Source organism: Gigantopelta aegis, chromosome 4 (assembly GCF_016097555.1).
Source record: "Gigantopelta aegis isolate Gae_Host chromosome 4, Gae_host_genome, whole genome shotgun sequence".
In the NCBI taxonomy this organism is placed as follows: Eukaryota; Metazoa; Mollusca; class Gastropoda; order Neomphalida; family Peltospiridae; genus Gigantopelta; species Gigantopelta aegis.
The window spans coordinates 109,150,852-109,171,128 of NC_054702.1; positions in this window are offsets into that span (position 1 = coordinate 109,150,852).

A 20,277-nucleotide genomic window follows, 5' to 3' on the forward strand; every position below is an offset into this window, starting at 1 on the left:
TATGTCAGAATACACCAGATCCTGGTTGTCATAAAGACACATAGCTGGACACTTTTTGAAAAATGTATGTTATCAGTATAGGTAGTACTAAACCAAATAACTTCCGGCTGGGTCAAAGTTCGAGGTGCACCCAACTTTTGATAGAGAAGTGAACACCACAGTCCTGTGATTGGTTATAAATGTGAGTGTGTTGGTTGTAAAAAATAATAGTTTCGTCTGGGTGAAAGAGATGTGCAATTTTATTTCATCTAGTACCAATGTGTCAAGTAGCCTTGTGCTTGAAACATGTATGGGGTACCTGTAAAAAAAAGTACTCGAATTTTGTGCGAAACTAGGGTAGTCATAGACGCTACCTGTTATCTCAGAAACGAGCAGCTTGACCCCCATTTTTTTCTGATTCACTTTAAGTGTAAGGGGTGGTAGTATTTATATCCGTGGCGTTTATGTCGGTTGATACGTTGCAGGTAGGAGTTTTAGCCACACATGTTACTTTTGTCGTCTATGGGATTTGATTTGGTAGTATACACCCTAAAGCGCTATTTGAAAAAACAGTTACATTGTTAGTGAGGGAACACCCGAATTGTTGCTCTTTGACACTTAGTAGCCTATATACATTTTTATGACTGAGTGTCGTTAAACATCCATCCATTAATTCCCAAAGTATTGTGTTATAAATGGTGTAATTGTTTTATTTAATTTTACTTAACATGTATTGAAGGTCGTAAAACAATTGCATCTGTTCCTAATGATGTTGTAGTAGTCGGGTAGCATCTTGTTACGTCAAAATATCACCATAGCAACCAGCACTTAATGGAGATTCTAGTATAAAAGTACTAAAAGTAAGGGTGGACAATATATACACTAATGTATGCACAGGTCCGTTTTGATAATGACAGTATATAAATCTCAATTAAAGGCTCGGCGTGTTCACCTCAAAACACACACTTGTAAAACAACGAAGCTTTTCAGCCGTACAGGCGCATGTGTCGGGGTCAGCAGGAAGCGGGGATTTCCAGCATGTAGACGGTGTATTGTTTCAAACACTTGATGTGTTCACTTGTCAGCGACATTGATGATGCATGCGGACATCAAAGCGACCACGCACACCGACAAACAAACGCGCGGTGTCCGACGTTATGACAAGTGCATGGGTTCCACACCACAATAAACACAGCACACAGCTAGCGGCGGTGTTTCGCGGGGATTACCGCCCTCTACCGGAACAACGACATCGACGTTACGTCACAACAGGTGCCGTTGCCCAGAGGGAATCTCTTTCACCTGTATTTGATAATTGGCCCGTCTTTGATATACATTAATTGTTAATTGAAGATCTGTTAGCAACAAATTGTCAGTGATATTATTTTGCAGGGTTAATCATTTTGAAGGAAAGTGTTATTTTCGATATAATCAGAAGAAAATATGGTTCGTTGTGCTCCCAGGGAGTTCTCAGGGAGATCAAACGGTCCATCATAGGGACCGGGGCGGTTGTCTCACATGCATTACAAGCCATTACAATAAATTCTGGCGGCTTAATGAATCATTTATTCTGAAAGCTGCGTTTGCCCCCATCACTGATGTTGGACGTGATAACTGAGTGGACGTATCAAGCACTCCAGTGTTCCTACAGACACGACAACCTCGGGATTAACATCCGATCAGATATATAACTGTATATATAATTGGCGCTTCTTCCCTTTGATGTATCTCGTATTCATAGACACATGTATATTGTTATACCCAGTTTGATAGCCATCGGTTGACGTCAGCCTACTTTACATTTTATTAAATGTATTACTTTCCGTAAAATCAGATTTTAAATGAATGCAGTGCATCACATACCATGTAACTGTGATCGTAACAGTATTAACATTCATTATATCTATAGCTGTTTTCGCAATTAAAAACTATTAGATGAGGTTAGTGTTAAACAACGAGTTAACAATGATAACAAGGTTTATTTTCGTCATGAACAAGTACATTTTATGATCAGTATTGAAAACAAGTCAAAGCAAAGAACTGCAAACAAAACAAGAAGTCACCGAAAGGCGATTCGTTTCCACTACCGACGCCTCCCCTACTCTAGGTGTAGTATATATCTAAAGAATGAATAGATGTTTAACGACACCCTAGCACGAAAAATACATCGGCTATTGGGTGTCATATGCAAATATTACATATGTCTAAAGATATAATTGTGTACAAGTATGAGTCCAGGAGAGATTTATACAACTACAATATCAATACGACTGAAAGTAGCCTAAATTATATTACATGAACTACCCCCCCCCCCCCCCCCCCCCCCCCCCCCCCCCCCCCCCCCCCCGCACACACACACACTTTTTGTTACAATAATAATTAAACAGCTTGGAATATGATTTTTCCTTTCAGTCCCATTTTTGTTACATTGTATCAAACACTAATGAACCAGCTTGGAATATGATATATTTTTTAAATATCTTTTCAGTCCCATATCCAAGAACTTTCTACGAGTAGTAACATTTTAAATTGCCTTAGTGATTTTGCGCAATAAATAATGAATACAAAACTTGCGGTTGACATCCATACAAATATTCTGGATGCTATCTTCCCATTTAGAAATTCTTTCTTTTATTTATTTTTGTGCTTATATGCAATTAAGATTCAAGCACGCTGTCCTGGGCACACATATCAGCTATCTGGGCTGTCTGTCCAGGACAGTGGGTTAGTTGTTAATGAGACAGAAGAGGGTGTAGTGGTTTTACACCTACTCATTGAGTCGTTAAAACTCGCTCTGGGTGGGAGCCGGTAGCGGGCTGCGAACCCTGTACCTACCAGTCTTATGCCCGATGGCTTAACCACGACACCACCGAGGCCGGTCATTTAGTAAGCATAATAATGTAACTTATTAACACTGGAGACTGTGATACTTTCATCCCATTATTGGTGTAAAATGGCCAAGTTTAGTAAGTGTATTTATTTAAACTGATTTCTCGCTCCAGCCAGTGCACCACGGCTGGTAATTAAAGGCCGTGGTATGTGCTATCCTGTCTATGGGATGGTGCATATAAAAGATCCCTTGCTGCTAATCGAAAAGAAGTGGCGACAGTGGGTTTCTTCCCTCAATATCGGTGTAGTCCTTAAACATATGTCCGACGCCATATAACCATAAATAAAATATGCTGAGTGTGTCGTTAAATAAAGCATTTCCTTCCTTGTTTAAACTGATACCATGGGAGACAAAGCTGGATCATGTGGGTTGTGTGGTTTGTAGGATATGTTGCCACCAGGCAGGTAAAGCACATGAAATAATCCATGCACCTACTGTTATTAATAAAGGTGCTATAGCCACAGTTTACGATACCACTGGAGCACATTGATTTATTAATCATTGGATGTCAAACATTTGGTAATAAACTCGACATAGTCTTAGAGAGGAAACTCGCTAAAAAAAAATCATTAGTAGCTAGGGATCTTTTATATACACCATTCCACAGATAGAAAAGCACATACCACGGCTTTTAATATACCAGTCTTGGTGCAGTGGCTGGAACGAGAAATAACTAAATGGGCCCACCGACGGGGATCGATCCCAAATCGACGGCGCATCAAATGAGCGCTTTACCACTGGTCTACATCCCGCCTATAGCCACGGATGCTATAGACTTATAGCGGTTTATGGCCAGAGTTTTCGAAACTCACGCGGGCGCGTTTGACATTGAACTCCAGCTATAACCATAGCCTATTTAAAAGCATAATATCATCTTCATCTGAAACAAAACATTATAGTATTAAGATAAACATTTTCTAAAGCAAGAAATAATCAAGTGGTAATTCACAACTGTTATCATAAACAGTTTTATTACAATGTCATGTTGATTTTTACATACCAAAACAAACCACATTATAATGGTGTTCGACACACAAAACAAACCACATTATAATGGTTTTTGACCCACAAAACAAACCACATTGTAATGTTCGGACATTCCGGGAAAACAATCCTTTGGAAACAATTGTAGCCGTGTTCAGACCCAATTTAACCAATGATATCGTTATCAGCACAATAATCAGATTCAAAATCGTATCTTTGAGTAATCTAAAGTTCAAAGGTCGGTTTCACAATTCCTGGATTAGTAAAACATGTAATTCTATTTAAACGGAAAGCACAAACTTAGCGATTCTTATTTTGTAATTTTATCTAACTACAAGCGGTGTTTACACAAATACAACAGAAAAGAACACGAGTACAACCAACGGGAGAGAACTATTAACCCCAACATAAAACACCAGCCAGGGGGCGCTTTTAAATTTCACTTGCTATCTCTCATCTGAGCCCGGGGGCGAGACAGACTTGGTGTAAGGTGACGTCTCGAGTTGGGGTTTCTTTGTTGCCCTCAGACAACATAACGAAGGGTGATTCCTCAATTCAATTAAGATTTTCAATTTAGATATATTAAAGTCCACTGTAATAAAATAATATAGAGGAGGCAGACCGACAGATATTTTACCTCAGGTATTAAATTAATCCAATATAATTTAAGTCATTCCTTACAGGAATTATGCGAGATTATAAGTAGTTACAATATAAAAAAAAATGAACGTGTATACATGATATATGTACCACCAACCAGTCTTACGTGGAAACAGGTGATGCGGCTTTAGGGTTTCCCCGCTCCAATCGGTGCTCTACGAAACACAAGTTTTATTTAACGACGCACTCAACACATTTTATTTACGGTCATATGGCGTCAGACATATGGTTAAGGACCACACAGATGTTGAGAGACGAAACCCGCTGTCGCCACTTCATGGGCTACTCTTTCCGATTAGCAAGGGATCTTTTATATGCACCATTCCACATACAGGGTAGTATATACCTGCTTTACCAAAAACATGTCTACTAATGATGATGGGGATTGCCAACATTTATAAAGTGCTTTAATTCCATGTACATTTTGTATACACCAGTCAATCAAGATTCGTTCCGAACAAGTGAAGCTATTGTTTATTTTCTTAAACTGGTAATTTTTCTTTCAAAGTATAATACGTGGGACTAACACATGTACAAATTATATACTGAACAAAAAAAGAAACTTCCGATTTGTACATATAGTATTTATTGTGTTAAAGAATTCATTGTGTAATGAAATTATATAGGTAGTATTAGCCTTGAGCTGTATTATCAGGATTCATGAATTTTATCGATTATTTTTGCACTGTTAATCGTCGACAACGTGAAATTCAATTTGCACGTGCATGCATGGTTCGACACGTCCCGTGTAGTATTCGGTCAATTTGTTTTACTTGTCTTACTGACACTGTTGTCAAGTGAACGAAAACGCTTCAAAATTTGTAAAAAAAAATAACGTTTTTTACATTGTAGCATTTTTAGTATGCCAAGAATACCCAATAATTTACGCGAAGGGGCGATTGGCATGCTTAATGCTGGCATGTCGATAGAAGACGTTGCAAGGCATGTTGGGAGTTCTAGTCGAGCGATACGAAATCTTCGCGTAAGATTTCGAACGACAGGTAGCACCAACGACTTGCCACGTCGTGGACGTCCGCGTGTTACAACGCGTGGTCAAGACCGCTATATCATGAACACGCATTTGCGCAATCGATTCCAAACTGCCACTGCTACTGCTGCTGACACACCTGGGTTTCATAATAACCGAATAAGTGGGAAAACTGTTCGTAATCGTCTGCGGGAGAACGGTTTACATGCACGACGTCCTTACGTCGGATGCGTTTTAACGCAACGTCATCGTCTAAATCGTCTTAATTGGGCACGTGTATACACTCGTTGGATACGGCGACGCTGGAATACCGTTCTTTTTTCGGATGAATCCAGATTTTCTTTACAACGTGGTGATGGCAGGGTGCGCGTCTACCGTAGGAGAAATGAACGCTATGCTGACTGTTGTGTTCTTGAAGGAGAGTTTCGGGGGTGGGGGTTGTGTCATGGTCTGGGCAGCCATTGCCCATGGTTATCGTTCACTAGTCGTCATTGATGGCAATTTAAATGTTCAACGTTACCGCGATGACATTCTCGCTCATCACGTCATTCCTCTGTTCCATAACAACGCCAACATCTCGATTTTTTCAGCATGATAATGCCGCCTCTCATACAGCTAGAGACACTGTAAATTTTCTTAGGACAAATAACATTGATTTCATTGATGACTGGCCCGCTAAAAGTCCTGATCTCAACCCCATCGAGCATGTCTGGGATAGTCTGGACAGACGATTGAGGCGTCGTCCCAACCCACCCGCTAACGTCAACGAACTTCGTCAAGCGCTCATTCAGGAATGGAACAATATTCCACAGGCAGAAATCAACACTTTAGTCAATTCTATGCGCCTGCGATGCACTGCATTGGTCAATTCAAGAGGTGGTCATACCCGTTATTAAGTGGGGGGTTTTTTTGTTTTGTTTTTTTAACCCCTACCACACTTGGTCAAAATTTCTCCCAGTTTCTGTTAACCTATGGCCATGATTTTTGCACCAAACGATGCATCATGGAACACTCTTTAAACGCATATATAACAATTATTCCCCCGGTTTGTTTTTATCAAGTTATGTTCAAGCAAAGTTAGCGGAAGTTTCTTATTTTGTTCAGTATATAAGCGCAGTATAACGGTATGGTAGAAAAATATTGCGATACGTATTTTTCAAACTTTATATTGCGGCATAGCGGTATGCCGGTTATACAGCGTATCTCTAACATCTACTCGGTCGGTCTAGGATCGATGCCCGTCGGTGGATCCATTGGGCTATTTCTCATCCCAGCCAGTGCGCCATAACTGGCTTAACAAAGGCCGTGGTATGTACTATCCTGTGTGAGATGGTGCATATAAAAGATCCATTGCTGCTAATCGAAAAGAGTAGCCCATGAAGTGCGACAGCGGGTTTCCTCTCTCAATATCTGTGTGGTCCTTAACCATAACATGTCTGACGCCATATAACCGTAAATAAAATGTGTTGAGTGCGTCGTTAAATAAAACATTTCCCGTTCCAGCTAATGCACGACTGGTATATCAAAGGCCGTGGTATGTGCTATCCTGTCTGTGGTATGGTGCATATAAAATATTCCTTGCTATTAATTGAAAAAAAAACAACGTAGCGAGTTTCCTCTCTATGACTGTCAAAATTACCATATGTTTGACACCCAACAGCCGATGATTAATAATCAATGTACTCTAATGGTGTCATTAAACAAAACAAACTTCCACTCTAATATCTAGGTGTTGGGAGGGTGGGTAGGGCGCGGTAAAACAAGACAGGGTGATAGAGAATCTTCCACAGCATGACAAAGCACAGATCACTTTTAAAGGCGCAAGCTCAAAGTCGCATAACGTCACTTTCCCGCCAAAATTATCTATTAACTTTTGTTTTGAAATATAAACATTTTATCTTCAACTATATGCCTATTAAAACTCTCAACCAATTAGGTTTTATTCTAGCTATCGACGGTCAGCTTGCTATAGTTTGTGATTTGCCGATTTTATAAAACTTGTTACGATCCGATACGACAGGAATCTAGTCATACACAACGCGACTCTGTTTACAAGCCACCTTTCATTTTCGATATTCCAGCTATTTATTCAAAGTATTTATCACAAATAGTAAAGATAGCGAAATGCTACTACACTTGTAACAATAATACTGCACTATTAACCTAGGTAAAAAAACAACATTCCCCCAACCCCCCAAACCCCCCTCCCCCGCACACATTTTCTTTTTATTCTGGGACGCAAGTGCCCCCACCTTTCCTTAATTATGTCCCTGGGTTACCTGTTTATAATAATCCCAATAACTCAAGTAATGTATTTTAACTGACGAATTTAAAAGAAAAAAGATTGATTGTAACTTTCCCAAAATTTTCAATCTGTCAAGTTTAAAGTAATCTTCTTCACTTAATTCTCTCCCCCCCCCCCACCATTGACATGGAACGTCCAATGAGCGATCTACACGTGATATGGTACTCATGAGGGCACGACACGAAAGTGTAGATAAATAAATACACAGGCAGCCCGACACACATACCTTGCAGTACACTGCAATAACACATCGAGACTTATTAGTGCCAAAACGTCAGAAGACGTGAAAGCAGTCAGATGTCACGAGACGTCACGTGGTCGTAACGAGCGCGAAAACACAACTCAACTGTTGGTACCAATTACAGAGTTCCAGCCAGTCGTTTTCACTTACCAACAACACGCAGCTCGTAGATAGGGTAAAACGGGAGATACTCGGCTCCTGGTTTTTTAAATTTTTTATATATATATATATATATTTTTTAGCGAAAACCGTAAACGCAGGGCTGAAACAGCGAGTGAAAACTCATACAAAAAACAACAGAAAAAGAAATAATAATAATAATAAAATAAAATAAAGACCCCCCCCCCCCCCCCCCCCCCCGAAATCCCCAAAGAAACAAAAACAAAATAAAAAGTTTCCTCTAGCTGGTGAAGACCCTATGTTACTGTGCTTTGATTCCCCCTTTTTACTGCCCCATCTACCAATTGCAGGCTAGTTACGGCCCTGGATCATAAATTCTGATGTAAAATACACCCTCGGTTATCGGCCTTGTCGTATTATATGTGGTTGTCGTAGGCTTTTGGTTCGAGTTAATATTGAAAACCAATTTACATAAACGTATTCTGACTGGGTCCGGATTTATAGGTGCAGTAGATAAGTGCTATAAGGGCCACAAACCCGGTACTACCATATTTGTTTTCTGAGGTCAAAAACTTTATTTAAAAATATTATCACTACCACTAATCATGATACAAATAAAATGAAAAACTATTGAATATCAGTTTACACAATAAACCTATTCTGACTGAGTCTTGATTTACCGGTTCAATTCGGAATGAAATATATTTAGAACACACAGTGAAGAAACAATGAAATATAAACCTAAAACCAAAAGTCAGGCACGGCGGAAGCAAGTAGACATTGAAGTGGGGGGAGGGGGCAGGGCTGTCTGAGATCGAGGACGCAAAGCTGCCTGAAAGTATAATATTTGTTTAATATTCAACATTAAAACATTACAGAAATTCGATATACTGTATATTCATTTGCACGCACATTGTTTCTAGTTGGCCACAGCTGAACTAACTTGTTAACACCTAGGCTATGAAGATGCTTGTTACTTCTCAAAATGTCTTACAATTTTTAAGGTTCCCGATTCATCTTTTCCGACCGGCCTCGGTGGCGTCGTGGTTAGGCCATCGGTCTACAGGCTGGTAGGTACTGGGTTCGGATCCCAGTCGAGGCATGGGATGTTTAATCCAGATACCGACTCCAAACCCTGAGTGAGTGCTCCGCAAGGCTCAATGGGTAGGTGTAAAACCACTTGCACCGACCAGTGATCCATAACTGGTTCAACAAAGGCCATGGTTTGTGCTATCCTGCCTGTGGGAAGCGCAAATAAAAGATCCCTTGCTGCTAATCGGAAAGAGTAGCCCATGTAGTGGCGACAGCTGTTTCCTCTCAAAATCTGTGTGTTCCTTAACCATATGTCTGACGCCATATAACCGTAAATAAAATGTGTTGAGTGCGGCGTTAAATAAAACATTTCTTTCTTTCTTTCATCTTTTCCGAATACTGACTAGATTCTAGTTCTTTGATTAACACGAATCAATTATAATGTATGTACTTTTATTTAATTATGTATCTTCTGTGTTAGAACGATTAAAATGCGTTAATACATTTACAAATGATTACCTTGAATGGACGGGTGGGGAGTGGGTGTGTTCTACCTATAAATATTAAAAACAAATTAGTGACCATTCAATGGTGATTAATGAGTGCCATCAGTTGCATGGTCCTTGTCCATGGGCGCCGGAAACTTGGAATGGGGAGCGGGGGGGGGGGAGGGGGGCTGAGGACATTGGTCCCCCAACTCTTAAGAAAATGCATTGGCCCCATCCCAATTGGAAATCAATTAATACATGTTAATAGCTGCCCCTCCTGCATCCCTAACTCCTGTCATATAGCCATGCTGTCAGTTCGCTGGGTGGGGTACCAGGGGGTGTTTGTCGTCTATTGAGACATTGTTAAGATGGCAGACACCACATGTACGGCTATAAGGACTGTGACAGGTTCCAGACCGCGCGTCACATAACATCTTTTAAAACTGGAAGTCATCGTCTCCGATAAACAGATCATAGATAACATAGCCAGACAACAGGAAGCAGCTAGACCAGCGACGTCTAGCGGTCAGTCTGTCATCAGGTGATCAGCGACTCACGGGGAGATAATTTATCTGACACTCGGTAAATGAGAAAATCATTGGTATACGCCAAGGACTGTTGCGTCTACCGTTACAACGTCAGCGTAATACGTTACCGGGGGTTACATGCGTGATTATAGTCAGTTGTTGGTGGTCCCGTCACTGATGACGTCGCTAATGAGATGATCATCATCGTTTTCATCAACTGCTTGTCAGAGGAAAATAAACCATTCTTTATTCTAACATTATGTCAAAGTAATGACCAGTGCAGTTATGTATCTCACACTGCCATTTCTCAACAATAACCCATCATCATTAAAATTACACTTCGTGCCTCGCTGTCTACGCTTTCTCGCACTGTTAAAACGATAGCTACGGCTCTCATAGTCTTAGGTTAGGACTGGGATTACATCTCAACAAATAAAAAAGTCAAACCAGAAATGAACCGAAACAGGTTTAATTTCAATATAAAACTGTTTTTATGTGATGGAGTGGGAAATCGTAAACTGTGATTTAAATACGATAAAACAATCTGTTTTCCATGCTTTATAATTCAGCTTAATATTTTACTGTATCCAGTAAAAACACGGATATATTTATAAGCTTAGTGTATAGCAGCAACACATGCCGAGTCTATCAATTCTTTGTCATCGGAAAATGTAAATAATTAGTATTCCATGTAAATGTCTATCCTGCTTAGTTATATGTTCTGTATTTGTGAATTGTTTATGTCCTGTGGCATGAATATGTTATATATTTTATATCAGCCCTGTATAGACATTTTGTACAATAAAAACATTCTTTGCTTGATTGACTGAGAATGAGAGTGTTAAATGAAGCAATTTCTCTGGTTCATATTTATTTGAAAATCAACCACAGTGTTGTGAGACCAATATATTGTTGTGTCGTATGTCTAGGACATATATTAAAATGTTAACATCCAAGGAAGTTTGTTGTTTGGCTACTTTAAAGCCGATTAACAGCATGACATCTTTTATATCCTCAGAAATAAAAAAAGGTCGCTTTCTTCGCCGTCTCCGATTTATAGTCTTCATATTAATATCTGTTAAACAGTGTCATGCTTTGAAGAGTACCTTCCTTACCTTTGTTTTGTCCTCGGTAACAAATAAATACATACATTTTAAAAATCACAATTTTTTTAGTATCATTGCCAGAGAAATGGCGCGTAGTTGCAGATCTTCCAATAAAAAAAAAGAGTAAAGTTTGTTTTATTTAACGACGCCACTAGAGCACATTGATTTTTTATCTTATCATCGGCTATTGGACGTCAAACATATGGTCATTCTGACACTGTTTTTAGAGGAAACCCGCTGTCGCCACATAGGCTACTCTTTTTACGACAGGCAGCAAGGGATCTTTTATTTGCGCTTCCCACAGGCAGGATAGCACAAACCATGGCCTTTGTTGAACCAGTTATGGATCACTGGTCGGTGCAAGTGGTTTACACCTACCCATTGAGCCTTGCGGAGCACTCACTCAGGGTTTGGAGTCGGTATCTGGATTAAAAATCCCATGCCTCGACTGGGATCCGAACCCAGTACCTACCAGCCTGTAGACCGATGGCCTGCCACGACGCCACCGAGGCCGGTATATCTTCCAATAATAACATCTGGAGTAATATTTAGACTAGCTATACAATTGCTACCCCACCCGTATCGAGTTCCATGTGGCCATTATAAAGATGTACTATTAGCTACACCACTGATTTCCTTTTTGTCTCTATCATGATCTGAGACTATCTGCTAATAGTATCTGAATATTAGATTGTTGTTAAAAAAAATGACATGACAGGTGCGAAATTCTCATTTCTGTCTACGATTACAAAACCTAATGTCTGCAGTTGTTATGTTACCGCGGTGACTAATTCTCGCCGCAGTCAGTTCCGTAGACCACACACGCGTTAATTTACCTTGGTACATCGCGCTTGTTACATACTTACATCAACATGTCGTTTTTTCCATGCCACCTCATTGAACAAAGACGGATCTAGGATTTCCATGGGCGGGGAACGATAGTTCTGAAAAAAAATCTCTTGAAGCCATGGAACCCGCAGTCAATAGAAAACTATACCTCCTTCATAATCTTAGAGTTAGTTAGTTTGTTTAACGACACCACTAGATAACATTGATTTATTAATCATCGGCTATTGGATGTCAAATATTTGGTAATTTTGACATATAGACTTAGAGACGAAACCCGCTACCTGTTTCTATTAGTAGCAAGGGATCTTTTATATTCACCATCCCAGACAGGATAGCATATACCACGGCCTTTGATATACCAATCGTGGTGCACTGGCTGGAACGAGAAATAGCCCAATGGGCCCACCGACTGCGATCGATCCCAGACCGACATCTTAGAGAGAGACGAAAATGTCAGTGCTTTAATAAAAATGAACTGGGGGAGCGGGAGGATTTTTCCTCTCAAGATGGGGCGGACCCCCCTATCACTCTCCTTAGACTGCCCCTGTCACTGACAGGTTGAACAAATCCATCAAGTTCGCCAAGGATGTATTTTGACTGGGAAAACCTACACAACGTGGAAGCGATGCACAAATATACAAATCAGACATTAGCAACACGGAAATGAAAATGTTACCTACATCGAGATGGGCATTGTTTTTGCAAAACTCTTATCAGATAGAACTGTGTGTAAAAAGCTGTGTAAACAACGCAATGTGTGGCAAAGAAGCATAAAGTACGTCTAAGATGATGCGAAACATGTAGCACGCATCGAGCCCAGCTGTGTTAAAACTTGACATCATGATGGTCATCTATTGTGCTTACTTACCCTGAACGCCAACCAGCAGGCTCTAACAAATAAACAGCTTGGCAAGTATGTGAATAGTATTGTTATATTAAATGAGGAATCCATCAGTCTGTCCCGATAGGTTTACACATTACGAAACAATGGTGTTTTCTTGATGGATGCGACACGACTTGTATAATGTCATCGCGGAACTTTCATTTGTATGTGATCTGAACGACTAAAACCCGTTATTGGGATGAAAGCGGTATTTCCACGACAGTAAGAACTACAAAATAACTTATCGATGTTTGTCATCAGACGTTTAGATATATCAAATATAGTCACATCCGACAACAAGTCAAGGACGATGGGACAGTTAATCAAAGATAGTCACACCCGACAACAAGTCAAGGACGATGGGACAGTTAATCAAAGATAGTCACACCCGACAACAAGTCAAGGACGATGAGACAGTTCATCAAAGATAGTCACATCCGACAACAAGTCAAGGACGATGGGACAGTTCATCAAAGATAGTCACATCCGACAAAAAGTCAAGGACGATGGGACAGTTCATCAAAGATAGTCACACCCGACAACAAGTCAAGGACGATGGGACAGTTCATCAAAGATAGTCACATCCGACAACATGTCAAGGACGATGGGACAGTTCATCAAAGATAGTCACACCCGACAACAAGTCAAGGACGATGGGACAGTTCATCAAAGATAGTCACACCCGACAACAAGTCAAGGACGATGGGACAGTTCATCAAAGATAGTCACATCCGACAACATGTCAAGGACGATGGGACAGTTCATCAAAGATAGTCACACCCGACAACAAGTCAAGGACGATGGGACAGTTCATCAAAGATAGTCACACCCGACAACAAGTCAAGGACGATGGGACAGTTCATCAAAGATACGTTTTATGTTTGTGGGATATATAAATATAAAACGTGAATTCTAGGCGACCAGTGAACTCCACATGGACGGATTTTTAAATATTAGTAGTTGATTGCTCTTGTGCATTCCAGTATTTAAATGAGCTATTCAGTTTGGAAGGGAAGGAGTGTGTGTGTGTGGGGGGGGGGGGGGGGGTGTTATGGAGTTATATCCAGATCCTACCTATACGTTTCTGTTTAGTATTTAAATTTGAATGGTCTTTTTTTAAATTACAAGACGAATAAAATTATGCCTTGCCAAATTAGTGTTTAAATCTATTTCTGTTCAACACAGAGATGTCTTGTTTAATCAATATCCAAATCTTTTGTTGGAATTCAACGAGAACGCCGACACTTTGCTAAACTGATGACTATATCTACTTTTGTTGGCATTAAAAAAACTCAGCGATGTTTTGCCTGATATCCAAATCTACCTTTTTGGAATTCAGTGAGAACGCTGATGCTTTGCTAAACTGATGACCATATCTACTTCTGTTAGAATTCAAAGTAAACAGCGATGTTTTGCCAGATTGATGCGAAAATCTACTTCTGTTAGAATTCAACCTGAAACGTGCATTATTACCAGTTAACCTTACAGCAGGGAATGACAGGAATGGTGAGGAAATATTTTCTGAAGCGTCTCTGAATTCCATCACAAGTTGTTTGCGGTTTGATGAACCATGTTTGTGGGAGGAGCCACATCTCGCTCGCTGCACGTGACTCTCACGCGATTTGACGAGAGGGCTGTAGTCACCTGTCAATCACCTTGTGATATTCGTCTTCAGTGAAATGTTGTTGTTTTTTGTGGGTTTTTTGCTTCTTTCGTTCTCGTGGCCTGTTATTTTAGATTGGTGGGAAAAGACGGCAATGTCAGCATCGAGTTTTATGTCCCCAAAGAAGCTAGGTCGTTTATGTCAAAGCGAGCTTCACTTCCGCATTTGAGGTCAAGCAAACATGTCAGTCGGCGTACATGGTGTAGAGTAGGCACCAACAATGGACGTCTGTGTTGTGTTGAAAACAAATGAACTGAACAAATAAAGAAAACTTTGTTATCAGATTTTGGTGTCACGTGTGTATTTCTAGTCTATATTGCGTGACCGTCAATGTGTCATGACGTCAATAGAAGAAGAAGGAAAAAGAAGAAAGACTTTTATTAGTGCTATTTTAAATTCGAAAAAAAATATAACAACTGGTTTTATGTTACACGGAAATGAAAATGATATTCTAACTCTAGTACCGAGCTACATGCCCTCTGAGACCGCTTGTTTCGTTTAACTACACCGCTACAGCACATTGATTAATCATCGGCTATTGTCGTATTGGATGGAAAACATTGGGTAATTCTGACATGTAGGAAACCTGCTACATTTCTTCATTAGCAGCAAGGGATCTTTTATATCAACATTCCCACAGACAGGATAGGTTGGGACGGAAGAAAACGCAATGCATCCGCCGACGAGATTCGATAACAGGACGCAAACATCTTAATGCTAGCGCTCTACCGACTGAGCTGAATCCTGTGACATACATTTCCTGTTTTGTTTACAATGCATTTGTTGCTACCATGCGCACCAGGACAATACAAAAACAAAATGGATATGTCAATAATGATAATTTAAGAAGTGTTTAAACAGTGTGTAATTTAAAAGTAAAAAGGCCATAATAGTGGAACATATTTTATACTGCCTAATAACTAGTCAGTCATGTCCGTATGCGTTTAGCACCACACTCCCTAGCCCAGAAAAAAGGAACAGAAAAAAACCCAAAACAAGAAGATCATTTCTTTTGTTAATATCGTGATGTCAACAGATTTTAGAATAATGTTTTAAACAAACACAACATAGGTGTCGGACGCGGGGTGACGGAAGGTACACTGCACCCATCGTTAAAGATAATGCATAGCCCCCACATCAATTGTGTGTTATAACTTGACTACCTAAAAAAAAGGGAAGACCCTAATTTGTGTTCGATGTCGGGGACCCAACATGTGAATTTGCCGGAAAATTATATTGAAGAGTATAATATATATATATATTATTATTATTATGTTTATTATGTTTATTAAGTGTCATGGGTGGTCTTAACAGCGGAATTCCACTGTAGTTAGTTGTAGATGAGTGAGCGAGAAGTCCACCGGGTGTAGTGCCCATCTCCCCATCGAACAGTTAAAACGGTTTCTGTTCCGGGTCAGGCCACTGGCTATCCAGAGACCGGACCCGTGATGGACATGCCTGAAACCCTAGTGGTATAGGGCAATGATAAAACAGTTCAAGTTCACGTTAAAACGGTTTCTGTTCCGGGTCAGGCCACTGGCTATCCAGAGACCGGACCCGTGATGGACATGCCTGAAACCCTAGTGGTATAGGGCAATGATAAAACAGTTCAAGTTCACGTTAAAACGGTTTCTGTTCCGGGTCAGGCCACTGGCTATCCAGAGACCGGACCCGTGATGGACATGCCTGAAACCCTAGTGGTATAGGGCAATGATAAAACAGTTCAAGTTCACGTTAAAACGGTTTCTGTTCCGGGTCAGGCCACTGGCTATCCAGAGACCGGACCCGTGATGGACATGCCTGAAACCCTAGTGGTATAGGGCAATGATAAAACAGTTCAAGTTCACGTTAAAACGGTTTCTGTTCCGGGTCAGGCCACTGGCTATCCAGAGACCGGACCCGTGATGGACATGCCTGAAACCCTAGTGGTATAGGGCAATGATAAAACAGTTCAAGTTCACGTTAAAACGGTTTCTGTTCCGGGTCAGGCCACTGGCTATCCAGAGACCGGACCCGTGATGGACATGCCTGAAACCCTAGTGGTATAGGGCAATGATAAAACAGTTCAAGTTCACGTTAAAACGGTTTCTGTTCCGGGTCAGGCCACTGGCTATCCAGAGACCGGACCCGTGATGGACATGCCTGAAACCCTAGTGGTATAGGGCAATGATAAAACAGTTCAAGTTCACGTTAAAACGGTTTCTGTTCCGGGTCAGGCCACTGGCTATCCAGAGACCGGACCCGTGATGGACATGCCTGAAACCCTAGTGGTATAGGGCAATGATAAAACAGTTCAAGTTCACGTTAAAACGGTTTCTGTTTCGGGTCAGGCCACTGGTTATCCAGAGACCGGACCCGTGATGGACATGCCTGAAACCCTAGTGGTATAGGGCGATGATAAAACAGTCCAAGTTAAAACGATTTCTGTATGAGAGCCGGTAGACGGATGCGAACTCAGTTACTACCCGCCTAGTCTGGTGCTTTAACCACTATGCCATGAAATCTGTGATCCAGGAAAGTTACTGTATACACCATGAATCTTTCGCTAAACATTTTCAAACTAATTAGACTGGTTCCCGAAGTAGTAATTCGATTTACTGTGTAGCCTAAAAACCAGTTAAGTGAGCGTGAACGTTGGCGACAAACGGCTGGCTGAAGTTATCCTCAGGACAACTACTGCATAAGCTATAATATTATACTCTTTGTGAAGTCGTATATTTTTGTTATTTGAAGATTATGAAATGTAAATACGTCTCTGCTCGTGTCTTAGATGTTCACTGTCTAACTGACATTCAACTATTAGCAACTTGCATTTAACAAGCAAGACGGCTCCATCAAGTTTGTTTACCCAAGAGAATCACGGTAAGAAACCCGACCGACGCGGCGTCAGTTTTATCGGCGTAAGTGTTACAAAAACATGAAGAGAATTGTTAAAAGCACACCTTTTGTTGTTACAGACATATATTTTGCCTTTGTTACGTGGCTGCACTGCAACACGCCCAGAGAAATGCTGCACGTTACAAGTTCCACGTTTCATAAACAAGCGAAGGTCAAACAACACATCACCTTATCAATGTCCTAACAGCAAAACAAAACAAAAAGGAAGAAAAAGCTAGAGTTGCGTGCCCTTCTCTCCCCAGGTGGCGTGCTAAATGGCGACAGTGGATAATCTGGATGGGACATGCAAAAACGCAACACAGTGTGAATATATGATCAGAGAATACGCCCAAACACTTCTTAATCAACACATATTAGGTATATATGACATATAATTGTTACAAAACTTAATCAGTCTACACTGGAGTTGTATTGCAACACCTAGTCGACACTAGAGTCAAGTTAATTCCACATAGTTTATACTATAACCGAGCAACAACAATTAATTTATTTTGGAGTTGAGTTACAACACTAAGTCTACTTTTGAATTAAGCTACAACAACACTTAGTCTACTTTTGATTAAGCTACAACACTTAATCTACTTTAGAGTTGAGCTACAAGATTTATAGTCTATTTTTGAGTTGAATTATAAGATAGTCTACACCCGATTTGAGAAACAGATCAGCTGCAGCCACACATGATTCTCGTCAGATTTGCAACAAGAAATAGACTACTATACCACAGTCGTATATACCAGTCGTAGAGCACTGGCTTGGAATGGGAAATAAATCGTGGATTGCCCCTTTCCATCGAAGCTATACTATAGCGTTTCATCCCTCACCTGTTTAACTATGACCTGGAATCACAAATGATAAAGTATGATTTACAGGCGTTTGAACAAGATACGGTTCATATTCCACGGCATAATTAGAAAAAGACAAAACAGTTATCATACTGGGAATCGTATTCCAATACAATGTGAACGATAAAACAATTTTCCGTTATCAAGTCCGTATCTCTGCATCATGCAGAGTCGAAAGTTCATTTTGACAACAATGAATGTCTGTCAGGTTAACCAAACTGGAGAAAATGTTTCTATTAACTGAATCGAATAAAGGTCTCCTCGGAAGTGGCTGTCCTCCTATTATATAGACGAGCCACTATTTTTTCAAAAAAGTTTGTTTTGTTTAACGACACTACTGGAGCACATTGATTAATTAATCATCGGTATTGGATGTCAGACATTTTGTAATTTTGACTCGTAGTCATGAGAGAAAACCCGGTAAAAAAAAATTCTAATGCAGCAAGGAATCTTTTATATGCTCTTTCCAACAGGCAGGAAAACACATACAACGGCCTTTGTCCTGTTGTGGTGCACTGGTTGGAATGAGAAAAACCCCAATCAGCTGAATGGATCCACCGAGGTGGTTCGATCCTGCTTCGCAAGCACCTCAAGCGAGCACTCAACCGACTGAGCTAACTAGTTTGCCAAATGCCCCTTTGATTGCATTGTACAGAGGTACGGTTTTTATTGCGGCTAACACTTTTGTCGTTCAGTTTTGCAGTTTTAACGTATGTGTATAAAAGATGTCTGCAACTCTGTCTGTTGCATCGGTCAATCGGTCAGTCGATCAGCCATTCGATCGGTAAGTCGATCGGCCATTCGATCCGTCGGTCGATCGGTCGATCGGTTAGTCTGTATAGATACATAGATGGATGGATGGATGGATGGATGAATGAGTGGATGAACGCATGCACGGTTTGGCATAAGAAGAAATTTAATCACTTGGTTTTTTTAAAAGATATTTTCACACAAAGAGCCAGCTCAGAAAGTTTTCCCACAAAACCGTTAATAGTTTGTTGTAGTGGGAGTACGCGGATGACGTTGAACATGTGTTGCAACATTCAACACAGATTTTGTCAGTTTTCCCAAGAAACAGTGCAGATGTGATTCACTACCTCGGCGCAAACAACAGACACATGGCGCATGAAAAGAAAGAAAGAATGGAAAAAAAACTATTGCAGGAGAAAAAAGCATGTGTGCATGTTGCCGATTATTGAAGCATTTGACGCCAGGTCTGTGAGAGACAGACAGTGTTGTTCTCGCTGGGATAAGCAGTTTTCAGGAACTAGTGCGAAACAACCACTTGGTCAATTATACAGAGCTCAGCAGCAGAAGAAAGGAATGTAGTGTAAAAACACCTCATAAACCTGTTTTAATCACATACTATGATTTAGGAAAAGACAGTAAAAAAGAAAAAAGAAAACTTATGAGCTCAGTGGAAGTCTGCTCGCCTGATATGCGATAGGTCGAAGGATCGATCGTCCTCTTAGGACTTTGTTTTTATCCCGTCCTAACCAGTGACGCATATGACTACTACACCAGAGGCCGTGGTGTGTACTGTCCTGTTAACGAGAAATCTATAAACGATCCTATACTGATTTTTGGTAGTAGATTATGTGACAACATCAGATTGCCCCCTCTCTCTTCCTCTCTCCTTCCATCCTTCTCTTTCTCTCTCTCTCTCTATCAACCACGTATTGAAGTTTAAGACACCAAACAGCCATGTAATGTGCTGAGGTGTCGTTCAACATTTCAATTACAGATTACCACAGACAAAACAACATACTAATACACTATACCATGACCAGTGCTTTATAATAAGTGATATACTTCCAGGAAT